We start from the raw sequence: 26,661 nt of genomic DNA, 5'->3' as shown, positions 1-26,661 counted from the left end.
TATCCCTTACAATCTGTATAATAATGGCTTAATCAAAAGATTAAGAATTGGGTTTATATACATAATAGCTAAAAGGAAAAATTATGTCAGATGGGAAAGGAGAACAGGGATGAGTGATAACACCTAGAGTTGACACTATTATTCTTTACACATGACATTATCTTGTCTTCAGAAAATAAAACTCTTGTTTCTCTCATATGTGAAATGAAGTCAGCTAGTGCTAGGAAAAGACAATGAACCCCTTCTCACTTGAATGGGAGAATTAAACTGAAGTTATTTAATGCTCTGAGAATTGTGTTATTTGTAGGAAAAATACAATGCAGTAAATGCTTCTGTTGATACAACTGCATAAGAAAAAATTAGAACTGTAAAAAGGTGAAGATGATAAAAGATAAAGAAAAGGAGTAGCCCAATTGGGCGAATGTAAAAGAAAAACAAAAGAGCCCAAAATTGCTGTTTTCAAAAATAAAACTTGTTTCCCTTTCCAGCCCAACCAGAGATCTAAAGACTCTCAATGTAAGTAATGCCACTTAGCTTCTGATATTAAAGCCAATGCCACATGCTTTAAATGTTATAATAAATGTCATGGTGGATAAGCTTTTTGATATGCTGCTGGATTTGGTTTGCCAGTATTTTACTGAGGATTTTTGCATCGATGTTCCTCAAAGATATTGGTCTAAAATTCTCTTTTTTTGTTGTGTCTCTGTCAGACTTTGGTATCAGGATGATGCTGGCCTCATAAAATGTGTTAGGGAGGATTCCCTCTTTTTCTATCGATTGGAATAGTTTCAGAAGGATTGGTACTAACTCCTGTTTGTACCTCTGGTAGAATTTGGATGTGAATCCATCTGGTCCTGGACTTTTTTTGGTTGGTAAGCGATTGATTATTACCTCAATTTCAGAGCCTGTTATTGGTCTATTCAGAGATTCAACTTCTTCCTGGTTTAGTCATGGGAGGATGTATGTGTTGAGGAATTTATTCATTTCTTCTAGATTTTCTAGTTTATTTGCATAGAGGTGTTTATAGTATTCTCTGATGGTAGTTTGCATTTCTGTGGGATCAGTAGTGATATCCCCTTTATCATTTTTTATTGCATCTATTTGATTCTTCTCTCTTTTCTTCTTTATTAGTCTTGCTAGTGGTCTATCAATTTTGTGGATCTTTTCAAAAATGTCATCTCAAAGTTGTCAATGGAAGATTATTTGAGAAGACATCAGAAAGATTTTAAAGTGTGTCTCATAAACCCTACCAGTTAAACAAAAATAATTCTCAGACTCCAATGGGAATTACCCCACTGTACACACACAGACTCTCAGCTCAAACCCAAGAAAAGTCAGTTGCAAAGATATTTGTGAGTATGGCTCTTGTATAATGTTGTAAATGCCAATAAAAAACACAGAAATATTACAAAGTTTTTAAGGAAATTGCACTAAAGAAAGCACCTTAGCCTTTTCTTGTGAACAGGAGTGACTATTTTTGGTTATCTACTCCTCTCTTCCTCCATTGTATGCTGAGAATGTGAAAAAAAATCCTGTCTCTAGTTTATAGGTCTGAAAATAGAGAAGAACCAAAATAAAAGAGCTGTAAATTAGTACAGTTGCACCCAAAGAGCTTTGTCCACCCACTCTGGATATAGAATTTGAGATCCTGGATGTTAAAGTGAGGCCATGATGGGACAAGATGTTAACTGAGCTGAGAGTTCCTAAAGCCTGCTTTTTCAATCTGGATCCCTGAATTGCCATTACAAGTCTGATAATCTCAATGGAAAGACCTTGTCTATATACCCCTATAGCTACATGAAGAGGGACACGCTTATTCTACTTACAGTTAATTTTTTACACCAGAGGTTTTCTGTACCATTTTTCATTTCTGAATTTCTCAAACTGTATGTTAAAGGATTCAACATGGGTGTGATAACTGTATAAAACATAGTGATAAATTTATCAATGGGAAAGTTTAAAACAGGTCTAACATACATGAAAACACAGGGAACAAAAAAGAGGACAACCAAATAGGTGTTCTAGAAAGGGCTGGCCCATGTAAGCTGGGAAGAAAATAGTCTTTTTATCACAGAGTAAGTCTATATCCATTTGAGTGAAATAGCAGTAGAATGTGCAGCATCCATAAATGACAAGTAGGCAAGGAAGAAACTATGGGGGACCCCAAGGAGGGACTGCCAATAATAGTCACCATGATAAGTAGGTTCCCCACTATGGTCACAATGTATATGTATGAAAACATTACAAATAATGCTTTTTGCCCATCAGTGTCTTGAGCTAGACCCAAGAGGACAAATTGTGTAACTTTGCTAATCTGGCCCTTTAGACTCTTCTTTCAGGCTTGTATCAGAGTTGAGAGCTCAGGAGAAGAGGACTTGTAATGACATTGTGAACAGGAATATCAATACATCCATTATGTTACTGAGCACATCATCATTTTATCTTCAACAGTGGTTTATACTCAATGGACATTTAGTAAGTCTCTATTGTTGGCAACAGGCCCCCCAATCTGGCCATAAACAGGCCCAAAAACTGGCCATAAACAAAATCTCTGCAGCACTGTGACATGCTCGTGATGGCTATGACAGCCACGCTGAAGGTTATTGGTTTGCAGGAATAAGGGCAAGGAACACCTGGCCCACCCAGGGTGGAAAACCACTTAAAGACATTCCTGAACCACAAACAATAGCATGAGCAATCTGTGCCTTAAGAACATGTTCCTGCTGCAGATAACTAGCCAGAGCCCATCCCTTCGTTTCCTGTTTTAGTTAATCTGTAATCTGTAGAAACAATGCTTATCTCTGGCTTGCTGTCAATAAATATCTGGGTAAAACTCTGTTCATGGCTCTCAGCTTGGAAGGCTGTCAGCCCCCTAATTTTCACTCTACACTCTATATTTCTGTGTGTGTGTCTTTAATTCCTCTAGCACTGCTGGGTTATGGTCTCCACAACTGAGCTGGTCTCAGCAAATGGTGCCCATACGTGGGGCTCAAACCTAGGTTGAAGGGTCACTGGAGTGATGATTGGAGAACATGGAACTGTGCTGGAGGACACTCAAGTACTCTTAAGCAAACCCCATGGTGAGTAAAAAGGGGAGCTCGGAAGCATCAGTGTAACAATGGGACAAGTGTGTGCTCTGGTTGGTTCCACCTTGGAACATTTTTACACTGATGATGAGGAGGAAATAGAATATAATGAAGTAAAAAGAAGAGGTGACAGAGCAGGTTTGTTTGCCAGCTAAATCTAAAGTGGCAAAGGAGGGAGAGGCTTGTCCCTACCCTTCTGCACCCCTTCATTATTTTGAAGAAAAGGAGTGGCCTGACCCTCCAGATCTTTCTTTTCTGGAGGACACTGGGTGAAAAGTAGTTGCCTCAGTGACTGTTCAGGCAGCACCTTGAGCAACCACTCTCAGTTCTATTCAGGCAGGAATTCAGCAAGCTAGATGAGAGGGTGATATAAAGGTTGGGCAGTTCCCTGTTAGAATACACCCCCTACATCAACAGGGAAATATTGTATCTACATTTGAGCCTTTTCCTTTTAAATCACTTAAAGAATTTAAACAAGCTATTAATCAATACAGACCAGGTTCTCCTTTTGTAATGGGACTGTTAAAGAATGTTGCTGTCCATTTGGATGATTCCTACTGACTGGGATGCTCTTATTTGTCTAACTCTTGCTCAGTTCTTACAATTTAAAAGTTGGTGGGCAGATGAACCTTCCATTCAGGCTACTCACAACACCCAGGCCAAACCTCAAATTAATATAACTGCAGACCAACTTTTGGGGGTAGGAAGGTGGGCTAGTTTAGATGCACAAGTGGTCATGCAGGATGATGCCATATGACAGCTTAGCAGAATGTGCACTAGAGCTTGGGAAAAAATCACTTCAGAAGGAGAGTAATATCCTTCCTTTAGTGCTGTTAAGCAGGGACCAAAAGAACTGTATGCAGATTTTATAGCTCGGTTACAGGAGTCTCTTAAAAAAGTGATTGCAGAATCAGCTGCTCAGGATATAGTGTTGCAGTTATTAGATTTGACAATGCTAATTCCAAGTGCCAGGCTGCTCTGTGACCTACTAGAAAGAAAGCATATTTAGTTGATTATATCAAGACCTATGACAGTATCGGAGATAATCTGCATAAAGCTACTTTGTTGGCACAAGCTATGGCAGGACTGCGAGTTGGTAAAGGAAATATTTCATGTCCCAGAGCTTGTTTTAACTGTGGGAAGCATGGTCACACTGAAAAAGAATGTAGAAAAAATCAGTGAGTCAGGCTGCCAGTTGAGGGAAAAAAGAAAACTGCTGAGCCTGGAATATGTCCAAAATGCAAAAAAAAAAAAAAAAAAAAAAAAAAAGGAAAACATTGGGCTAATCAGTGTCACTCTAAGTTTGATAAAGATGGGAACCCGATTATAGGAAATGCCATGAAGGGCCTGTCCTGGGCCCCATTCCAAACCAGGGCTTTTCTGGCTCAGGCCATTCCCTCATCCCTGTGCAATGCCTGTCCCCCACCACAGCTGGTAGTTCCACAGTAGATTTATGCTGCACAAAAGCTGTGAGCCTTCTTCCTGCAGAACCCCCACAAAAAGTGCCAACAGGAGTCTGTGGATCCTTGCCAGTGAGGACAGTAGGATTACTTCTAGGTAGATCTAGTTTAAATTTAAAAGGAGTGCAAGTACATACAGGAGTCATTGATTCAGATTACATTGGGGAAATTCAAATGGTTATATCTACTTCTGTTCCCTGGAAAGCAGAGCCAGGAGAGCACATAGCATGACTCCTGATTGTGCTGTATGTGGGAATGGGGAAAAGTGAAACTAAACAAACAGGAGGATTTGGAAGTACAAATAAACAAGACAAAGAAGCTTATTGGGTGAATCAAATTACTGATAAATGTCATACCTGTGAAATAATTATTCAGGGAAAGAAATTTAAAGGTTTGGTAGATACAGGAGCAGACATTTCAATCATTTCTCTACAGCACTGGCTGTCCACGTGGCCAATTCCACCAACTCAATTTAACATAGTTGGAGTTGGCAAAACCCCTGAAGTATACCAAAGTAATTATATTTTGCACTGTGAGGAGCCTGATGGACAACCTGGGACTATTCAACCAATTATAACATCTGTACCTATAAATTTATGAGAAAGAGGTTTATTACAACAATGAGGAGCACAAGTTCTAATTGCAGAGCAACTAAACAGCCCTCAAAGTCAATATATGATGCATGAAACGGGTATGTCCCTAATATGGGACTAGGAAAAAATTTGCAAGTTTTGAAGGAACAACCTCAAGCGGAAAGACAAAGTTTCTCCCAAGATTTAGGATATCATTTTTGATGGTGGCCATTGTTAAGCCTCCAGAACCTATACCTTTAAAATGGTTAACAGATAAGCCAATTTGGATGGAACAATGGCCACTGAGTAAAGAGAAACTGGAGGTTTTAGAGGACATAGTTACTGAACAATTAGAAAAAGGAAACATAATTCCAACATTTTCCCCCTGGAATTCTCCAGTCTTTGTTATTAAGGAAAAATCAGGTAAATGGAGAATGTTGACAGATAGATCTTAGAGCCATTAATTCAGTTATACAACCTGTGGGGGCATTACAGCCAGTATTGCCTTCTCTTGCTATGATTCTGAAAAATTGGTCTTTAATAGTCATAGATTTAAAAGACTGTTTCTTTACTATCCCCTTAGCTGAGCAAGATTATGAATAGTTTGCATTTACAATTCCTGTGGTAAACAACCTGCAGCCTGCTAAGCATTTTCATTGTAAATGTTGCCACAAGGCATGTTAAACAGTCCAACAATTTGCCAGACTTATGTAGGGCAAGCAATTGAACCTACTTGTAAAAAATTTTCACAGTGTTACATTGTTCATTATATGGATGATATATTTTGTGCTGCTCCCACTCGAGAAATAATACTCCAATGTTATGATCACTTGCAAAATTTGATTTCTTGTGCTGGTTTAATTATAGCTGCTGACAAATTTCAGACAACTGCTCCTTACTCCTACTTGGGGACCTTAGTGAAAGACACTACAATAGTCCCACAGAAAGTAACCATACATAGGGATCAACTGAAAACATTAAATAACTTTCAAAAATTACTAGTGGACATTAATTGGATATGACCTGCTCTAGGTATTCCTACCTGTGCCATGGGCAATCCATTTTCTATCCTTAGAGGAGATCCCAGTCTCATTAATCCTCAGCAATTAACAAATGAGACTGAGGCAGAGTTACAGCTAATTGAGAAACAAGTGCATAGGGCTCAAATAAATAGAATAGATCCAGAGAACACTCTAAATTCGCTATTTTTTTCACCTCAGCATTCACCTACTGGTTTTATTGTGCAAAAGCAAGATCTTGTAGAGTGGCTTTTTTGTCCACATACTAATTCACAGACTCTAACTCCTTATTTGGATCAAATCGCTATGATAGGAAATGGGAGAACTTAGATTGTTAAATTATATGGATATGATCCTGGAAAAATTATTGTCCCTCTTATGAAGGCACATATACAGCAAGCTTTTATAGTCTTACTTGGCAAACACGGTTAGCTGACTGTATGGGTATTCTCAATAACAATTTTCCTAAAACAAAACTGTTTCAATTTTTGAATTTAACTAATTGGATTCTCCCTAAAATAACTAAATTTAAACCAATTGAAGATGCTGAAAATGTCTTCATAGTTGTGTCTAGTAATAGTGAAGCTTCTTATCCTGGGTCAAAAGGTAAAGTTTTCCAGATGCCCTATACTTCAATTCAAAATGAGGAGCTTGTAGCTGTAATTGAGGTATTGGCTGCTTTTAATATACCTATCAATGTGATTTCTGATTCTTCAAACATGGTTCATTCCACACAATTAATTGAAAATGCTCAGTTATGATTTCATACAGATGAACAACTGATGACTTTATTTACCCAATTGCAAACAGCAGCTAGGATTAGAAAAGACCCTTTTTACATCACTCATATTAGGGATCATACACCTCTTCCAGGACATTTGACTGCCGGGAATCAAATGGCTGATCGCCTAGTTGCTACTGCAATATTTAATGCCAGACACTTTCACAGTTTAACCCATGTTAATGCCTCTGGTCTCAAACGCAGATACAGCTTTACCTGGAAAGAAGCTAGAGTTATTATCCAGCAATGCCCAACTTGCCAAATGGTACATTCCTCATCTTTTACAGTAGGAGTTAATCCTCGAGGATTGGAATCTAATTCTCTTTGGCAAAGGGATGTCACCTATGTTCCCTCATTTGGGAGACTAGCTTATGTGCATGTATGTATGGATACATTTTCTCACTTTGTCTGGGCTACATGCCAATCAGGAGAGTCTTCTGCCTGTGTTAAATGTCACCTTTTGCAGTGTTTTGTGGTGATGGTCATTCCAGCTTCTATTAAAACAGACAATGACCCAGGCTATACTAGCCAAGTTCTAGCTACATTTTTCTCTGTATGGAATATTAAACAAACACATTACTGGTATCCTATATAATCCTTAAGGACAAGCCAAGTGGAAAGAATGAATCTCTCCATGAAACAGCAGTTGCAAAAGCAAAACAGGGAAAATGGGGACTACAGGATACCACATATGTAGTTGAATCTAGCATTATTAACTTTAAATTTTTTGAGCCTGCCTGAAGGCCAGATGTTATCAGCAGCTGAACAACATCTATAGAAACCAACTGCAAAGACAGAAGCAGAACAACTGGTTTGGTGGAGAGATCCGATAACAAAAAGTTGGGAAATAGGTAAAATAATAACTTGGGGTAGATGTTATGCTTGTGTTTCTCCAGGACCAAATCAATAGCCAATTTGGGTGCCATTGAGGCAGCTACAGTCTTACTATGAATCGGATACCCAGGAAGAGGTTTTGGGACAATCCTAAAGACCCACCAGTGGCAGCATTGTCCAAGTTGATGCTGAGGAGGACCCCAACTGCCATGAGCAACACCTGTTGAACACAGCCACCTACCTGGGAACAGATCAAGAAGCTGTCACAGATTTCAGGAGAAAACCTGAGGAATGCGAGACAACTAGTCACAATGAGTATCTTAATGATAGCTGTGATAGTGGTGATCACTACCGGTGTTAGTATTCCTTCCACAAGGGCTGACACAGAGAACAATTATACTTACTGGGCATACTTACCTTTTCCACCACTTCTGTGACCTGTAACTTGGCTGGACCCCCAATTGGAGGTATACAGTAATGATAGCTCTTGGATGCTCGGTTCTACCAATGATAGAGGCCCATCTCACCCACATGAGGAAGGAACTGTTATAAATATTTCTTTAGGATATGAACATTCGCCTATCTGTTTGGGAAAGGCCACTAGTTGCCTAATCCCTCGCTAACAATCTTGGCTGACAATAATGCCTGGATGTAATCACTCTATGATACAGTTACCATGTTTTCTGGTCTCAGTATTTACCATAATAAATCTGCTCCTATAATTGAGGCATACCACCCTCAAAAACCTATTTTTAAGCAGGATTGGACCTGGTCAGAAAAAATGAACTTACTTATTTGGAAACATTGCATTGCAGAACAGGCAGAGGTGCTGCACAATGATTCCTATGGAATAATTATTGATTGGTCCCCTAAAGAGATGTTTAGCTTGAATTGCACCTCTCAGTCTGCATGCCATGACCACACTATGTTCAGTTGGTCTGAACAAAATTGTCCGATGGTAGAAATGGTAACAAGTATGGCAAGTGTTCCTATTGTCTGTAAACATGGTGGTATAGTGGCACCTCAACATTAAATAATATGGCCCACTCTAGGAGCTAAACATAAGGATTTCTGGAAACTATTAATGGCTCTTAATAAGATCAAAGTTTGGGAAAGAATAAAAAACATCTACAAGGACACTTTACAAACATGTCTTTGGATATGGCAAAATTAAAAGAACAGATATTTAAAGCATCCCAGGCACACCTGACTTTAATGCCAGGAACTGGAGTGCTTGAAGGAGCTGCAGACAGATTAGCAGCTATTAATCCATTAAAATGGATGAAAACACTTGGAGGCTCTGTGATTTTAATGATGATTGTGCTTTTAATCTGTGTTGTTTGTGTTTGTATAGTCTGCAGATGTGGATCCCGATTCCTGCGAGAAGTAGCTCACTGTGATAAAGCTACCTTTGCCTTTATCATCTTGAAAAAACAAAAAGGGGGACATGTTGGGAACAGGCCCCCAAATCAGCCATAAACAAAATCTCTCCAGCATTGTGACATGCTTGTGAGATTGAACTAGATGAACTCAGAATCCTTCCCAGTCTAATTACCGAGGATATTATTATTGCAGCTCTACATTATTCTGCTGACATTTTTTCATTTTTCATATTTTTATTATTAAATAACAATTTTCAAGCTTATGACAGTTACTTGAACATTTCTAGCCTGTATATGTGAGATTTGACAAATACCATGAGCAAATAATATATTTCTCATACACTGTGTACCTATCTAAGACTCAAGACTTCTTTGGAGAGATAGCAGATTATGGTGGTAAATGATGTGGACCCTGGAGCCACACTGCCTCTGCTGCAATCCCAGCTTCACTAATTACTATGTTACTTTAGGCCACCTATGGAAGCTCTTTGTGCCTCACATTATTTTTAGAATGGGGATACCAATAGTTCTTACCTCTTATAGTTGTTATTTTATTAGAAAAAATTAAAGTGCCTAGAACACTGACTGGCACCTGATAAAGGCTCAATAACTGATAGCTGTTACTAGTAATCTTCAATGCTTCACTGTGAACATTGGATCAGAACAAATCACTCAGATATTTGTCAACTTGATAAGATTTATAGACACAGTCCAGGAAGAAATGAATGATACAACTGCACCTCATACACTCTTTGGGGGGCATATGTACAATAAAACTGTATGTCTAAAAAATTATTGATTTATTTATATATGAGTAATAATTTAACTGTGAAGTAATATATCTTGATAAGAAGCATGCAGAATTATAGGAAAAATTGGATCTATCATTACAGATAAAGCTAAATATTGAAGATGAAAGAAAAAAGAATCAAATAAGAAACAGAAATTATAGCTAATAAATGAATATCTACAAGCAATAAGAAGATTAATGTGATAATTAAGTGAGGCTAGTATTCTTTTAAAATTCTTCTTCCAAAAGATTTCTTTTAATGAGAAAATACTGGAAATGCAACCTCCTTATTGTCCTCAGGGTGACTCAGGAAGATTTTTGGGGTAGCCATAACAAATAAATACAGGCAAAATCTTAGTAAAAAGTACACAAATAAAAGAAATTTCAAAAAGAAAAAATCATTAGTTTCTCTATGTCTGCAGATCTGACGGTTAAGGACAAACTTAAAGAAAAGAGGACATTAGGACACGCAGAGCTACAAACCCAACTTTCTGATTATTCACTGTTGAAGAAACCTACAGAATAACTAAAACTTAAATAGAAAAGATTATTCCATTTACATAGATCTGGAAGTGGTGGAGTGCACATGCAGACAAAGTTAGAGCTGTCTCTAGACATCTGTTGTGATGGATAGTCTATGTTTATGTTTCATTCACATTACCTCTTCCAGCTGATTCTGGAGTTCTGTCCTTATTGAAGCTGTAGACTGATAGAAACACAACTGCTGAGGAACACAAGAGTATAATGTAGCCTACATTCAATTCTCTTTTTTTCAACCCTTACTTGCTACAAATATTTGTTCCTTTTCTCTATTAATCATCAGTGATAAATTTTATCACGCTAAATCTTCTGTTGGGCAGTTTAACAGTTTACATGAAAAAAACAGGATATGTAAACTATTCCCAATAGTTTAAGTCATCAATGATTTAATATCTTAAAAAACTGAAAGATAGTATTAATAGGCTATTAACTTAAACCACTAAGTTAACATTTTTCTAATGTAAAAATTTAACATAGTTTCTTCACAACATGACATTTTCAAAAGGTAAAATTCCATAAACATAAAAATAACCCTCCAAAGCACTTAACAATTGCAGTTTTATAAATATTTCTTAATCACAGTACACAAAGTACTTTCTGGAGCATGGGTTTCTTTACAAGCATATACTATTAGGTTTGCTGAGATAATTTTTAGATTCACACATAAAAATCCATATCATGCTTCCAGAACATAATAGTCATTGATTCCTCTACACTCTAACACACTTGACATGATATGCAATTTTAAATTCTTTAATCAAATATGTCTATAAGTAATTCTACATATTTATTAACATATCATGTAAAGTATTATATCTTATAAATTAAGATGATAAATGTACTGGTTTATTTGTTACAGATATATCACGGAACATATTTCTCTACTTTTGGCAAAATGGAAAATAAATGCCTATCAGACCGTATTCAAAACCAAATAGGCTTTGTATACTATGATTAATGTCTGTGTTTTGCTAGCTTAATTTTCTTAATTAGAATTCCTCCAATGAAAATATATGCTAGGTAAGACATTACCTATATTTAAACATATCACAGGAAATTTTAATGAATATCCCTGTCAGGGGTTTCAAGAATTCACATCTTGACCTCTGTCCTCAGTCCGAAAAATCAATGCTGCTTTTACTGAGGGTTACTGTAGGTGCCTCATGCATTTATGTGTGATGATAAACACATGAAAATGGATGATTTAGCCATGGATCTAGAAATAGCTTTTAGTGGCTACAGTTTTCATATTTTCACACAGGCTTCTCATTATTTCAGTGTTTCAGAAAAGTATAAAAGTATTTAAATCAGCTGCCAAAAATATGAAGATACTTAAACATAATGTCAACATTTACTGTACAAAGGTAGTTGAATATTTTATCTGCTGAAAAAATTTACTTTATAGAAAATCAAAGATTCCCCCATTTGCATGACTAAAATTGACCTAATTAGCGGAAATTAACCTGGACAAGTTGATTATTTTCTCTAAGAAAAAAGATTTGGTTCTTGCCAAGGAAGAGTAGCTGGATGCCAAGTAATGTATAAAGCCTGTAATGTAAATAAGAAAATTCTAAGGTAAATTGAAAAATAAAATATGACTTCATATTGTCAAATATTTATGAAAAGCAAGTAATATTTCAGCCAGAATGAACCAGCCTCATATTTTCTTACCCAATTATAAAACAAAGAGACACCTTACCCTTGCTATTAGGAGTCTGTGCCCAAGAAGACTTGAAGCTCAAAGGCAGAGAGCCTTGAATTGAAGTTGATGTTCCACTTATTGGAAAGACAGGTAGTCACTGTTCTGCAATTTTAGGTTAGATTACAAGATGTTGATCAAGGCCTGAATTTGTGTCAGATGCAACCGTAATGATATATAGTCCATTAATTCAATCTCTTAATTTTAGTCAAATATTAATTCAATAATCATTTTTACAAGAAAGAAATTGTAATTTTCCAAGAAGGCAATCGGTCTCTAAGGACTTACATTGCCCATTCCATAAATTGGCTTGTCCTTGGCTCCACTGAGCATCTTTACCTCATTGTATGTTTAGTTAAATACTGGAACTTCTGTGTCAAAAGGGCCTTGGGGATAGAGTCGCATAAATACTTATCTCAACCAGCTAAAGATATTTCTCATGTAATAGGTATCACTAAACATGACTTATTGTGGAATATCCTCCACTAAAGTTGGCAGTTTTCAACTTGCCTAATAAATGGATTAAATATAGCCACCCCAAATGCAATTTAGATCACTTCTGAAATTTAAAGAGCACATCTAGATGCTATGTTCTCTTATTGGTAGGTGGTAAAAGATGCACAAAATATATATTTGTTTCTGAAATACGATCTGATGTGAGCAAGGGTACTATGCATTAAATTATGACTCCAAGATGGAGTACTAATATAAGAATAAGGCATAACTCTCTATGCCCCTTCCAGTTGAAGTAAAAAAACTACTAAAGCTTTCCATTTGTCTGAACGAGGTAAAAGTGTTTGCTAGCTCAGATGATGCCTACCACAGCCCAGAATCTGAATTTATTGCTCCAACGAAGAAATACATTGAAAATATTAACTGATGTAGTTGTTGACTCAAAATATGCCATAGTCTACAGTAATTCACTATAACCCATATTTATTGCCAAAGCGGACAGTAAAATATAGATATAATATATATTTATCTTCTTTAAAAAGCGGAAATCACTTGTTTTACACCAAATTTAGAATGAGAAAAAAATAGAAGCACTAGAAAAATACAAAATACATGCACTTTAAAGCATTTAAAAACTTTAATAAGTAAAGAATTTGAGGGAATAACATTTCAAAGAGATGCCTGCCTTTGGGTTCTTTCCTCTAAGAGTACAGAATAAGTCTAAAGCCACAAATGAAAGCCTGAAAAGTTGTGTGGGACCTTATATAGATGCTGTTCTCAGAAGAATAAGTGAGCCTCAAAGTATAGCAAGAAAAAGAGTTCTTTTTAATCAACCAGGCTTGCACTGGAGACCACAGAGGACTTTACTCTTGGAGTAGGGATGAATAGACAAAGGTGTAGGAATGAATAGACAATGAAATAGTATGCAAAGGAACTCAAGCCTAGCTTAGGTCATCTCATTCCTTCATTGGATTAATGTTGTCAGGGATTTTTATATCTTCAATCCTAGCTGCTGACTAGAAAAATAGTCAATCCTCTTTTAAAGAAAACCAACATAATAAAAGTCTTAATATGTCTTAGAATTTTTAATATGCAAAATGTAGCACTCAAAAATAACAAAGTTTAGGAGAAGACAAGGCCTAATCAAAAGACAAAATCAAAATAAAACAGATACAGATGATTCAAATAATGGAAAACAGACATTTTAAGTATACCTAGTGTATACAAATAATTAAAACACAAGATGCATAATACATTGAACCAACTAAGTTTGAAAACTAAAATATACAATACACAAGAGTAAGAACTCAGTGGTTGCATGTAACAGAAGATTAGAAACAGTTAAAGAGAGAAATAGTAAATTAGAAGAAAATAAGCAGAACAAAGCAGAAAGCAATAAAGTTAATGCCAAAAATGGTATAAAAGAAGTATAAAGTTCACAGTACAAAACTCTTAACATATATTGAATTATAATTGCAGAAAGATAGGCAAAGTATTTGAAGGTATATGGCTGTAATTATTTTTAGAGGTTCTGGAGTACATGTGCAGGCTTGTTATATAGGTCAACTGTATGTCATGGGGGTTTGGTGGACAGATAATGCCATCACCTCGGTAATAAGCATGGCAATTGATAGGTACTCCTTCTGATACTCTCCCTACTCCCATCCACCCCTTTCAATAAGGCCTCAATATCTGTTGCTCCCCTTCTAGTATCCATGTGTTCTTCCTATTTAGCTTGAATAACTAGTCTTATCTCCCACTGATAAGTAAGAAACATGCAGTATTTCTTCTAATTTGCTTAGGATAATGACCTCTGGGTCTATCCATGATGTTGCAAAGCCATAATCTCAAAGTTGTTATTGCTGCATAGTATTCTACGGTGTACTTTTGCCGATTTTTTAAATCCAGTCTACTGTTAATGAGCATTTAGTTTGATTCTATGTCTTTGCTATTGTAAATATTGCTGTAATGAACATATGTGATATTGTTTGGCGTGTCATCACCCAAATCTCATTTTGAATTCATGGGTGTTGTGAAATAGACCTAGTGGAAGGTAATTGAATGATGGGGGTAGGTCTTTCACATGCTGTTTTCTTGATTGAGAATAAGACTCACAATATCTGATAGTTTTAAAAGGGGGAGTTTGCCTGCAGGAGCTCTCTATTTGCATGCTGCCATCTATGTGAGACTCAACTTGTTCCTCCTTGCCTTGTGGCATGATTGTGAGGCATCCCTAGCCACTTGAAGCTGTAAATCTACTAAACCTTTCTTTTGCAAATTGCCAAGTCTTGGGTATGTCTTTACCAGCAATGTGAAAATGGACTAATACAATAAATTTGTACCAGTAGAGTGCGGCACACTGAAAAGATACCTAAAAATAAGGTAGTGACTTTCGAACTGGGTAACAAACAGAGGTTGCAACAGTTTTGAGGGCTCAGAAGAAGACAGGAAAATGTGGGCAAGATTGAAATTTTCTAGAGACTTCTTGAATGGCTTTGACTAAAATTATGGATAATGATATGGACATTGAAATCCAGGCTGAGGTGGTCTCAGGTGGAGATGAGGAATTTTTTTGGGAACTGGAGCAAAGGTGACCCTTCTCATATTTTAGCAAAGAGACTGGCAGCATTTTGCCCCTGCCCTAGAGATTTGTGGAACTTTGAACTCAAGAGAGATGATTTAGGGTATATGTTGGAAGAAATTTCTAAGCAACAAACATTCAAGAAGTGACATGGGTGCTGTTAAAGGCATTCAGTTTTATAAGGGAAGCAGAGACTTAAAGTTTGGAAAATTTTCAATGTGACAATGCAGTAAAAAAAATCCCTTTTTCTGAGGAGAAATTCAAGCAGGCTGCAGATATTTGCATAAGTAATGAGGAGCAAACATTAATTACCAAGACAATGTGAAAAATGTCTCCAGGGCATGTCAGAGAATTTTGTGGCAGCCTCTCTAATCACAGGCACTGAGCATAGGAGGAAAAATGGTTTCATGGGCCTGATCCAACGTCCCTCTGCTGTTTGCAGTCCAGTTACTTGTTGCCCTGCATCACAGCTCTCCAGTCATGACTAAAAGGAGGCAAAGTGCAGTTCAGGCTGTGGCTTCAGAAGTTGCAAGCCCCAAACTTTGGCAGCTTCTACGAGTTTTGAACCTGTGGGTGCACAGGAGTCAAGAATTTAGGTTTGTGAACTTCCATCTAGGTTTCAGAGGATGTATGGAAATGCCTGGATGTCCAGGCAGAAGTTTGTTCCGGGGTGGGGAACTCATGGAGAACCTCTGCTAGGGCAGTATGGGAGGGAAATGTGCAGACAGAGCCCCCCAAAGGGAGTCGCCACTCCAGCACTGCCTAGTGGAGCTATGAGAAGAAGACCACTGTCCTCCAGACTCCAGAATGTTAGCTCCAAGGACAGCTTGCACCATGCACCCGGAAAAGCTGCAGGCACAACATCAGCCCATGAAACCAGCCAGAAGGAAGGCTATACCCTGCAAAGTCACAGAGGCAGAGCTGTACAAGACCATTGAAACCCACCTCTTGCATCAGTGTGACCAGGATGTGAGACATGGAATCAAAGGAGATCACTTTGGAGTTTTAAGATTTGACTGCTCAACTGGATTTTGGACTTGTATCACCTTTATTTGGCCAATTTCTCCCATTTTTAATGACTTTGTTTACCAAAAGCCTGTACCCTCATTGTATCCAGAAAATAATTAACTTGTTTTTGATTTTACATGCTCATAAGCAGAAGGGATTTGCCTTGTCTCAGATGAGACTTTGGACTGTGGACTTTTGATTTAATGCTGAAATGAATTAAGACTGTGGGGGATTATTGGGAAGGAAAAATAGGTTTGGAAATGTAAGTACATGAGATTTGGGTGTGGACAGGTGTGGAATGACATGGTTTGGCTGTGTCCCTACCCAAATCTCATCATGAGTTCCTGCATGTTGTGGGAGATCTGATAGGAGGTAATTGAATCATGGAGACAGATCTTTCCCATGCTGTTCTCATGGTAGTGAATAAGTATCAGGAGGTCTGATTGTTTTATAAGGAGTTTGCCTGCACAAGCTCTGTCTTTGCCCACTGCCAAGCATGTAAGACATAATTTTCTCCTCCTTGCCTTCTGTCATGATTGTGTGGCCTCCCCAGCCATTTGGAACAGTAAGTCTACTAAATCTCCTTTTTTGTAAATTGACAGACTCAGGTATGTCTTTATCAGCAGTGTGAAAACAGTAATATAATATGCATTGACATATTTTTATAATAGAACATTTTATGTTCCTTTGAGTATATACTCAATAATGAGATTGCTGGGTGAAGTGTTCATTCTGTTTCTAGATCATTGAGTGATTGCCACACTGCTTTCTATAATGACTGAATAAATTTACACTCCCACCAGCAGTGTATAGGTATTGCCTTTTCTCTACAACATTACCAGCATCTATTTTTTTTTTTACCATTTAGTAATAACCAATTTGACTGTTGTGCAAAGGTATCTAGTTGTGGTTTTGATTTGCATTTCTCTAATATTTGATAATATGGTGCATTTTTCACATACTTGTTGGCTGCATGAATGTCTTATTTTGAAAAGTGTCTGTTCATATCTTTGCCCATTATTTTATGGGCAAAGTACCTTTTTAATATTTGTGTTTTGCTTGTAAATTTGTTAACGGTCATTAAACATTCTGGATATTAGACTTTTCTAAGATCCATAGTTTGAAAATATGTTCTCCCAATCAGTAGGTTGTCCGTTTACTCTGTCGATAGTTTCTTTTGCTCTGCAGAAGCTCTTGAGTTTAATTGTATTCCATTTGTCAATTTATTTTCTTGCAATTTCTTTTGGCATCTTCATCAAAAATCTTTAGAACACATCTCAAAAAAAGAAGAGCCGTCTTTGACCAACCCATAGTCAATATTGTAATGAATGGGCAAAAGCTGGACACATTCCCTTTGAAAACCAGCACAAGACAAGGATGCCCTCTCTCACGATTCCTATTCAACATAGTATTGAAATTTAGGCCAGGACAATCAGGCAAAAGAAAGAAAAAAATATTCAAATAGGAAGAGACAAAGTCAAATTGTCTATGTTTGCAGATGACAGAATTGTATATTTAGAAAACACCATCGTCTCAGCCCAAAAACTCCTTAAGCTGATCAGCAACTTCAGGAAAGTTTGGGATAAAAAATAAATATGCAAAAATCATAAGGCATTCCCATACACCAACAATAAACAGTGAGCCAAATCATGAGTGAACTCTCATTCAAAATTGCTACAAAGAGAAGAAAATACCGAGGAATAAAGGGATGTGAAGGACCTCTTCAAGAACTACAAACCACTGCTCAGTGAAATAGGAGAGGACACAAACAAATAAAAAAATCCATCCTCATGGATAGGAAGAACAAGTATCGTGAAAATGCCCATACTACCCAAAGTAATTTATACATTCAATGCTATCCCCATCAAGCTATCACTGACTTTCTTCACAGAATTAGAAAAAACTACTTTAAATTTCATATGGAACCAAAAAACAGTCCATATAACCAATACAATTCTAAGTAAAAATAACAAAGCTGGAGGTATCATGCTACCCAACTTCAAACTATAGCACAAGGCTACAGTAATGAAAACAGCATGCTACTGGTACCAAAACAGAGATATAGAGATATAGACCAATGAAACAGGACAGAAGCCTCAGAAATGACACCACACATCTACAACCATCTGATTTTCAACAAACCTGACAAAAACAAGCAACGGGGAAAGAATTCCCTATTTAATAAATGATGCTGGAAAAACTGGATAGCCATATGCAGAAAACTGAAACTAGACCCCTTCCTTACACTTTACATATAAATTAACTCAAGATTAATTAAGGACTTAAATGTAAAACCTAAAACCATAAAAACTCTAGAGGCACACCTAGGCAATACCATTTAGGACATAGGCATGGGCAAAGACTTCATAACTAAAACACCAAAAGCAATTGCAACAAAAGCCAAAATTGACAGATGCGATCTAATTAAACTAAAGAGCTGCTGCACAGCAAAAAAATAAATAAATAAAAAATAAAAAACCTGTCATCCGAGTGAACAGGCAACCTACAGAATGGGAGAAAATTTTTGCAAACTATCCATCTGACAAAGGGCTAATAACCAGAATCACAAAGAACTTAAACAAATTTACAAGAAAAAAACAAAGAACCCTGTCAAAAATTTGGTGGAGAGTATTAACAGACACTTCTCAATAGAAGACATTTATGCAGCAACAAACATACGAAAAAAAAGCTCATCATCACTGGTCATTAGAGAAATGCAAATCAAAACCAAAATGAAATACCACCTCACATCAGTTAGAATGGCAATCATTAAAAAGTCAGGAAACAACAGATGCTGGAAAGGATGTGGAGGAATAGGAACACTTTTGCACTGTTGGTGGGAGTGTAAATTAGTTCATCCATTGTGGAAGACAGTGTGGGAATTCCTTAAGGTTCTAGAGCCAGAAATACCATTTGACCCAACAATCCCATTATTGCGTATATACCCAAAGGACTTTAAATCATTCTACTGTAAAGACACATACACACATATGTTTAATGCAGCACTATTTACAATAGCAAAAGCTTGGAACCAACCCAAATGCCCACAAATTATAGACTGGATAAAGAAAATGTGCCACATATATACCATGGAATACTATGCAGCCATAAAAAAGAGTGAGTTCATGTCCTTTGCAGGGACATAGATGAAGCTGGAAAACATCATTCTCAGCAAACTAACACAGGAACAGAAAACCAAACACCGGATGTTTTCACTCATAATTGGGAGGTGAACAATGAGAATACATGGACACAGGGAGGGAAACATCACACATGGAGGACTGTTGGGGTTGGGGGCAAGGGGAGAAAGATCTTTAGGACAAATACCTAATGCATGTGGGGCTTAAAACCTAGATGACAGGTTGATGGGTGCAGCAAACCACCATGACACATGAATATCTATGTAACAAGCCTGCATGTTCCACACATGTATCCCAGAACATAAAGTATAATAAATAAAAATAAAAATTTCTTCATGAAGTCCTATGTCCAGAAAATTTTTCTTAAGTTACCTTTCAGGGTTTTACAGTTTTAAGTTTTACATTTAAAACACTGATCATCTTGAGTTGATTTTTGTATATGACGTAAGGTAGGGGTCCAGTTTCAATCTTCTACATATGGCTAGCAAGTAATCCAAGTATGATATATTGAATGGGGAGTCCATTCCGTATTGCTTGTTTTTGTTCATTTTGTCAAAGATCAGTTGGTTATAGGTGGGCAGCATTATTTTTGGGCTCTATATTCTGTTCCATCGGTCTATGTGTCTGTTTTTGTACCGGTATCATGTTCTTTTGTTTGCTGTATCTCTGTAGCATAGTAGTATAGTTGAAGCCAGGTAATATGATGCCTCCAGCTTTGTTCTTTTTACTTAGGATTATCTCAGCCATTCGAGCTCTTTTTTGGTTCCCTGTGAATTTTAAAATAGTTTTTTTCTAATTCTGTGAAAAATGCCATTGGTATTTTTCATATGCCATAGCATTGAACCTGTAAATTTCTTTGGGAAGTATGGGCATTTTAACAATATTGCTTCTCACTATTAGTTCTCTTTGTAGAGACCTTTCATATCCCTACTTAGCTCTTTCTAGATAATTTACCCCTTGACAATTGTGAATGAGATTACTTTCTCCATTTGGCTCTTGGCTTGGATACTATTGGTGTATAGTAATGGTACCAATAATCTCTGTATGTTGATTTTGTATCCTGAAACTTCGCTAAAGTTGTTTAACAGAGTGAGAAGCCTTTTGGCAGAGACTATGGGGTTTTCTAGATATAGAATTGTGCTGTCTGCAAAATCTGATATTTCGACTTCTGCTCTTCTTACCTTTCTGCATTTTATTTGTTTCTCTTGTTTGATTGCTCTCACCAGAACTTCTCAAACTATGTTAAATAGAACCAATAAGAGAGGGTATTCATGGCTTGTGCCAATTTTCAAAGGGAATGTTTCCAGCTTTTGCCCATTCTATAAAATGTTGGCTATAGATCCGCCCTAGATGGCTCCTGTTATTTGGAAGTACATTCTTTTAATGCCTAAATTATTGAGGGTTTCTAACCTGAAGATATATTGTATTTTATCACAAGTGTTTTCTGCATCTATCAAGATAACCATGTGGTTTTTGTCTTTAGTTCTGTTTCTGTGATGAATCACATTTTTTGATTTGCATATGTAAAACCAACCTTGCCTCCCAGAGATAAGGCCTATTTGATCATGGTGGATTAGATTTTTGATGTGCTATTGGATTTGATTCGCTAGCATTTTGTTGAGAATTTTTGCCTCTATGTTTATCAAGGATATTGGCAAGAAGTGTTATTTTATTATTGAGTCTCTGTCAAGTTTTGTTATCAGGATGATGCCAGCCTCACAGAATTAAATAAGGAAGAATCCTTCCTCCTCAATTTTTCAGAATACTTTCCCTTGTAATGACACCAGCTCTTATTTTATGTCTGGTGGAATTTAGCTGTGAATCCATCTGGTCCTGGGCTTTTTCTAGTTGTTAGGCTTTTTCTTAGTGATTCAGTTTTGGAACTCATTATTGATCTCTTCGGGGATTCCACTTCTTCCTGTGACAGCTTACTTCATTGCAAATCTCAATGTGGTGGAGACAGTATCTGGTCATTACATTATATATTCTGGTTATATGATTGTCCCTGTGCTTTAGTCTTATTTATTATTCATGGGGAAGGATCCATTGCCTTGGGATCACAATCATTGTCATTTCTAACAAGGGGATATCTTTTCTAACAAATAAAGTAAAGCAAATTACTCACCACCATAGAATTCAGCGCTATGACTACATGTCCCATCACTTAGAAGCTATTGTCTAGATAGAACATTGAAATGGGCTCCTAAAGGCTGAGTCATGGTGCCACCCTGAACATTCCACCCCAGAAACCTGGAATGCTTTTTCCATATGTTTGACACACAGTATGTGTTCAATAATTTTACTGTACATAAACCTTGTGCTACATATATCTATGGGAGGTTATCTTCACACTGATAAACATTCCCCCATGCAGCCTAATCAATGTCCTTCTCCATTTCAATATCCACAAGATCCAATTCCACATGTTCCTATGATTACTGTCATTTAAATTATGTAGAATTGTAATCTTTAACAAAATAAATTATTTACTTCTAGAAAGGAATCATGTTTTCTACTTGCAGTATAATGTTACCTGAACCTAAATATTAACCCGGATGCAAAGAGGGACTGCTCTGGGAAAGGGCATGAGACCTTTATTGAGGTGGCTTTCTGCAACTTCTAAACATACTGAAAGTGCTATCATCTGAATGCTGTCTACTTACAGCACACTCAACAGCTGGAAAAATAAATTCTTCTTTCCTAAATGAAGGAAAGGACATGGCCTCCTCATATACATCATAACATACCCCTTATGCCACTTTAATTTATGATTCTTATACATTATCAGAACAGCTATTTTAGGATTATCTTACTTGAGGGGGACTAGGAGAGAAAGCTTCAAGGACAAATTATGTCTCTTGCCATTGCAGCTGATCTGAGTTGCAACTACTATTTACCATCTTCTTCCTTATCAGTTTTTTCCACTTCACCTTCTGCTAGCATCTCTATAGATCTCATAACTTATTTAATGGGATAGTCTAGACTTTCATCCTCAAAATACCTCATCCATGTTCATTATACCCATTCAGGAAAGGATGGTTGCACTTTTTGATTTATTACCTCTATTTGGAAAGGAAATGGCAAGACATACTTAAATAAGTCATCTGGAAGACAAAAGTATTATTTCTTGCAACGATTGTGTTATAACACCTCCATTCCACATCACAATCAAGTCAATTACCTCTGCCACAGTTGTGGGAAGAGCCATCTCTAAATCACTACAGATAGCAACCCTTTGCATGATAGGAGATCCAGATTTAATCCAATATTGTGACTCATGGGAAAAAATAAAGAAAAGGGCTCTTTAAAAACATAATTGATCCATTTTATCACCTACCTTAAATATTTTCATAACATTGAAAACTGCAATTATGCTAGCCAATCAATAAATATTCTTATATTTCAAAAAATTTGAATTCAGTGTTCTATCATTTGAACCAAAAACATCGTAACTGAAATAGCTGCATTTTAAATGTGGTTATGAAATGGTTTTAATTTAAAAGACTTTTTTAATTTACATTGATAGTTCAAACATTACCATATTGTTTTAATTGTTATAACATTGTAAACTGTCATATTCAGAATGGCTCATTAGTCTTTCAAAATTTAATTGCAAATTTTATATCTTTGAGCTTCCAGTTCAACTTTTCAGATTAAAGGAATGTCCAGAAGAGTTTGCTTTTATGTGGAAAGAAATGCAACATATGGTTTCCATTTTCCCCAGAGATATATACTTAGCATAATGCCATAATTTGGTGAAATGAAACTTGGACATGAACATAATCAAAATAAATTAATTAATTACTTCAGTAACATTGTAATAGTTTCTTCCTCTGAAGAAGCAAAGCGGAAAAGTATGGGGAATACAGTAAATATTAGTAGTATAATGTGATTGATCAGTCTAGTCAAAAAACAGAGCTTAGACTTATCATGCAAGATTCTGGGAACAACATAGTTTATGACCTTCAGAGGCATTTCACAAACCTCAGCAATTTTACCACTAGATATTCAACATACTGTAATAAGAAAGAATCGGGAGGCCAAGGCAGGTGGATCACAAGGTCAGGAGATTGAGACCATCTGGCTAACATGGTGAAACCCTGTTTCTATTAAAAAATACAAAAAAAATTAGCCAGGCATGGTGGTGGGTGCCTGTAGTCCCACCTACTTGGGAGGCTGAAGCAGGAGAATGGTGTGAACCCGGGAGGCAGAGCTTGCAGTGAGCCAAGATCACGCCACCACACTCCAGCCTGGGTGTCAGCGAGACTCAGTCAAAAAAAATAAGAAAGAAAGAAAGAAAGAATAGAAAGAAAGAAAGAAAGAAAAAAAGAAAGAAAGAAAGAAAGAAAAAGAAAGAAAGAAAGAAAGAAAGAAAGAAAGAAAGAAAGAAAGAAGAAAGAAAGAAAGATGAGAAGGCCTCTAGAAAATTCATAATGGGAAGTTACTCATGCAATGCCATTAGACCCAAGAACCCTAAAGCACAGTCATTTTTGGAAGTGTATATGTACGAACATATGCAGATGGAAGACTCTAGCTGAAACCTAATCCTGCCACCATGTGATGATTATTGGGATTTGGGGTTCAATAAGTCCTGATAGAGTGTCCAGAGGAAGTTCATTGGAAAGGCAACTACTGCGAATTTATTGGGCTTTCACGGAAACACAATTTAATGCTGTTAATGGCATAGCTTAACAAAATATCTTAATAAAATATAAATAGTATGTATAGAAACATATTTCAGGAGGTGGCTCTGGGAAGTATATCATATTCATAAGCATATCTTTCAGAGCAAATGGAACCTCTCCCAGAGGTTTCCAGTCCTGTTGCTCAGTGGCATGAACGCAATTATATATTTCCAGTTTCAAAGATATTTGTGAGTATGGTGCTTATATATTCTACAGTCTTTAAGTAAATCACACTGAAGGAAGCACCATTGCTTTTCCTTATGAACAAGAGCATCTATTTTAATTACCTAGCCCTCTCTTTCTCCATTGTCAGCTGGGCATGTAGAAGAAATATCCTGTCTCAATAGATATGTAAATAGAGAAAAACCATAATTTAAACAGCGCACAAGGGAAACTACATCAAAAGAGCCCCATCCACACTCAATGCAGATATAGACGTTGAGATCTTGAACGTTCAAAGAGATGCCATAATGAGACAACATCTCTTTGAGCTGTGAGATTCTAAATCCTGCCTTCCCAACCTAGGATACCTGAACTGCACTTAGATGTCTAACAGAACCATGGCAAAGATGTTGTCTACATATATGTCTTCTAAAAGAAGAGGAACACCCTTATTTTATTTATTTATTTATTTATTTATTTATTTATTTTGAGACAAAGTCTAGCTGTGTCACCCAGGCTGGAGTGCAGTGGCACAATCTCAGCTCATTGCAAACTCTGCCTCCTGGATTCAAGTGATTCTCCTGCCTCAGCCTCCTGAGTGGCTGGGAAAACAGGGACACACCCCCACTGCTGGATAATTTTTGTATTTTTTAGTTGAAGCAGGGTTTCACCATATTGGCCAGGCTGGCCCCGAAATCCTGACCTCATCATCTCCCCCGCTGCATCCCAAAGTGCTGGGATAACAGGCATGAGCTGCCGCGCCCCTCCAGAACACCATTATTCTAACTATAGTTGAGTTTTTTCACAACAATTCTCATCTCTAAATTTCTCAATTCGTATATTAAGGGATTCAACATGGGTGTGATAATTGTATAAAACACAGTCATGAATGTATCAATAGGAAAGTTTGAAACAGGTCAAACAAACATGAAAATACAGGGAACAAAAAAGAGGACAACCATGGTAATGTGGGAGCCACAGGTAGACAGGACTTTATGCCTCCCTTCCTGACTATAAGTTTTAAGCGAGTTTAGTGTGACCCCAAGGAGATTAGTGGAAGACTGAAGAAGACCATACAGATTGCTCCACTATTGGCAATAGCAGTGAGGCCTATAAAGTAGGTGTCAGTGCATGTCAGTTCCAATAATGGATACCTGTCACAAAGGAGTCAATGACACTGGGGCCACAGAAAGGGAGATTGTACACAACAACAATTTGAAACACAGAATGCACAAAGCCTCTTAACCAGGCCAACACCAACAGAAGGATGCAAACCTGTTGATTTATGATGATCAAATAGTGCAGTGGCTTAGAGATGGCCACATAGCAATCATAGGCCATCAACACCAGAAGGAAGACCTCAGCAGCACCAAATACGTGGTCTATAAATAGCTGACTCATGCAAGCTGGGAAGGAAATAGTATTTTTATCACAGAGTAAGTCTACAATCAATATGGGAGAAATGGTGGTGGAATACACAGCATCTACAAATGACAGGCAGGCAAGGAAAAAATACACTGGGGAGTCCAAGGAGGGGTGGCAATAATGGTCACCACAATAAGCAGGTGGCCCACCATAGTCACAATGTATGTGAGTAAAAACATTACAAATAATGCTTTTTGCACATCAGGATCCTGAGTGAGGCCCAGGAGGACAAATTCTGTAACATTGTTTCTCAGTCTCATTTACTCTCCTTTAAGGCTTATATCAGAGTTGAGAGCTCAGGAGGGCAGGACCTGTAATGAAACAGTGAACAGGAGCATGAATACATACATGATGTCACAGAGCACATCTTCATCTTTATGTCTTAAACAGAGGTTTATGAACAATAAACATTTAGTGAGTCTCTATTGAGTTGCTCATCTCCTCAAAGATTACAGGTCAAGCCTACAGTTAACAGCTTCTGTCTCTAAGTTTTAGTGAATATTTTATACAGAGGAAGAGTTAAAGGCCCAACAGCCATTTATACATTTCAAAACTCCTTAATTAAAATGTATTTCTTGGCACGACAATTAGCTATGGTGAATAGTCAACAGATTCTTGGTCTGAAGAAACTTACTTTCTGGTGGTAGTAATAAACTCTAAATAAGTAAATTGACATAGATTCAGTCCTTTGAGTTTGTAGTTGCTGTGGGATCTTTATGATCAGGGTAGCATTAAAATTAACATCCTCTGAAATATCTCACTCAGGACTATGGAATTCCATTATTAGACATTTGGTGCTTCATGCCTCGAAGGATGTTCAGTCTTTATGAATATCTCATTAAATGTCAAGAGACTGTACATCAACCTGTATATATAGTAAAATATTATTTATCACATTATTCCCTGTTGCAATTACTTGATCTGACATCTGTTTGCCTTATAAGAAGCAACAAGTCTCTAGATAATATCCTTGCCTATTTCATAATTTTTATCACACTTACAATAATATCCTGATTTTCAGCAACTACTTTTAAACTCAAGTAA

At 37.0% G+C, this 26,661-nt stretch overlaps 1 pseudogene; it reads right to left on the bottom strand.

The window, feature by feature from the left end:
* Window positions 1-1,793: 1,793 nt before the first annotated feature.
* LOC100595953 lies at window positions 1,794-25,877 on the bottom strand (annotated as a pseudogene).
* Between the last annotated feature and the right edge of the window lie 784 nt (window positions 25,878-26,661).

This window comes from Nomascus leucogenys, chromosome 4 (genome assembly GCF_006542625.1).
Source record: "Nomascus leucogenys isolate Asia chromosome 4, Asia_NLE_v1, whole genome shotgun sequence".
In the NCBI taxonomy this organism is placed as follows: domain Eukaryota; kingdom Metazoa; phylum Chordata; class Mammalia; order Primates; family Hylobatidae; genus Nomascus; species Nomascus leucogenys.
This window is presented reverse-complemented; position numbering and strand designations above follow the sequence as displayed.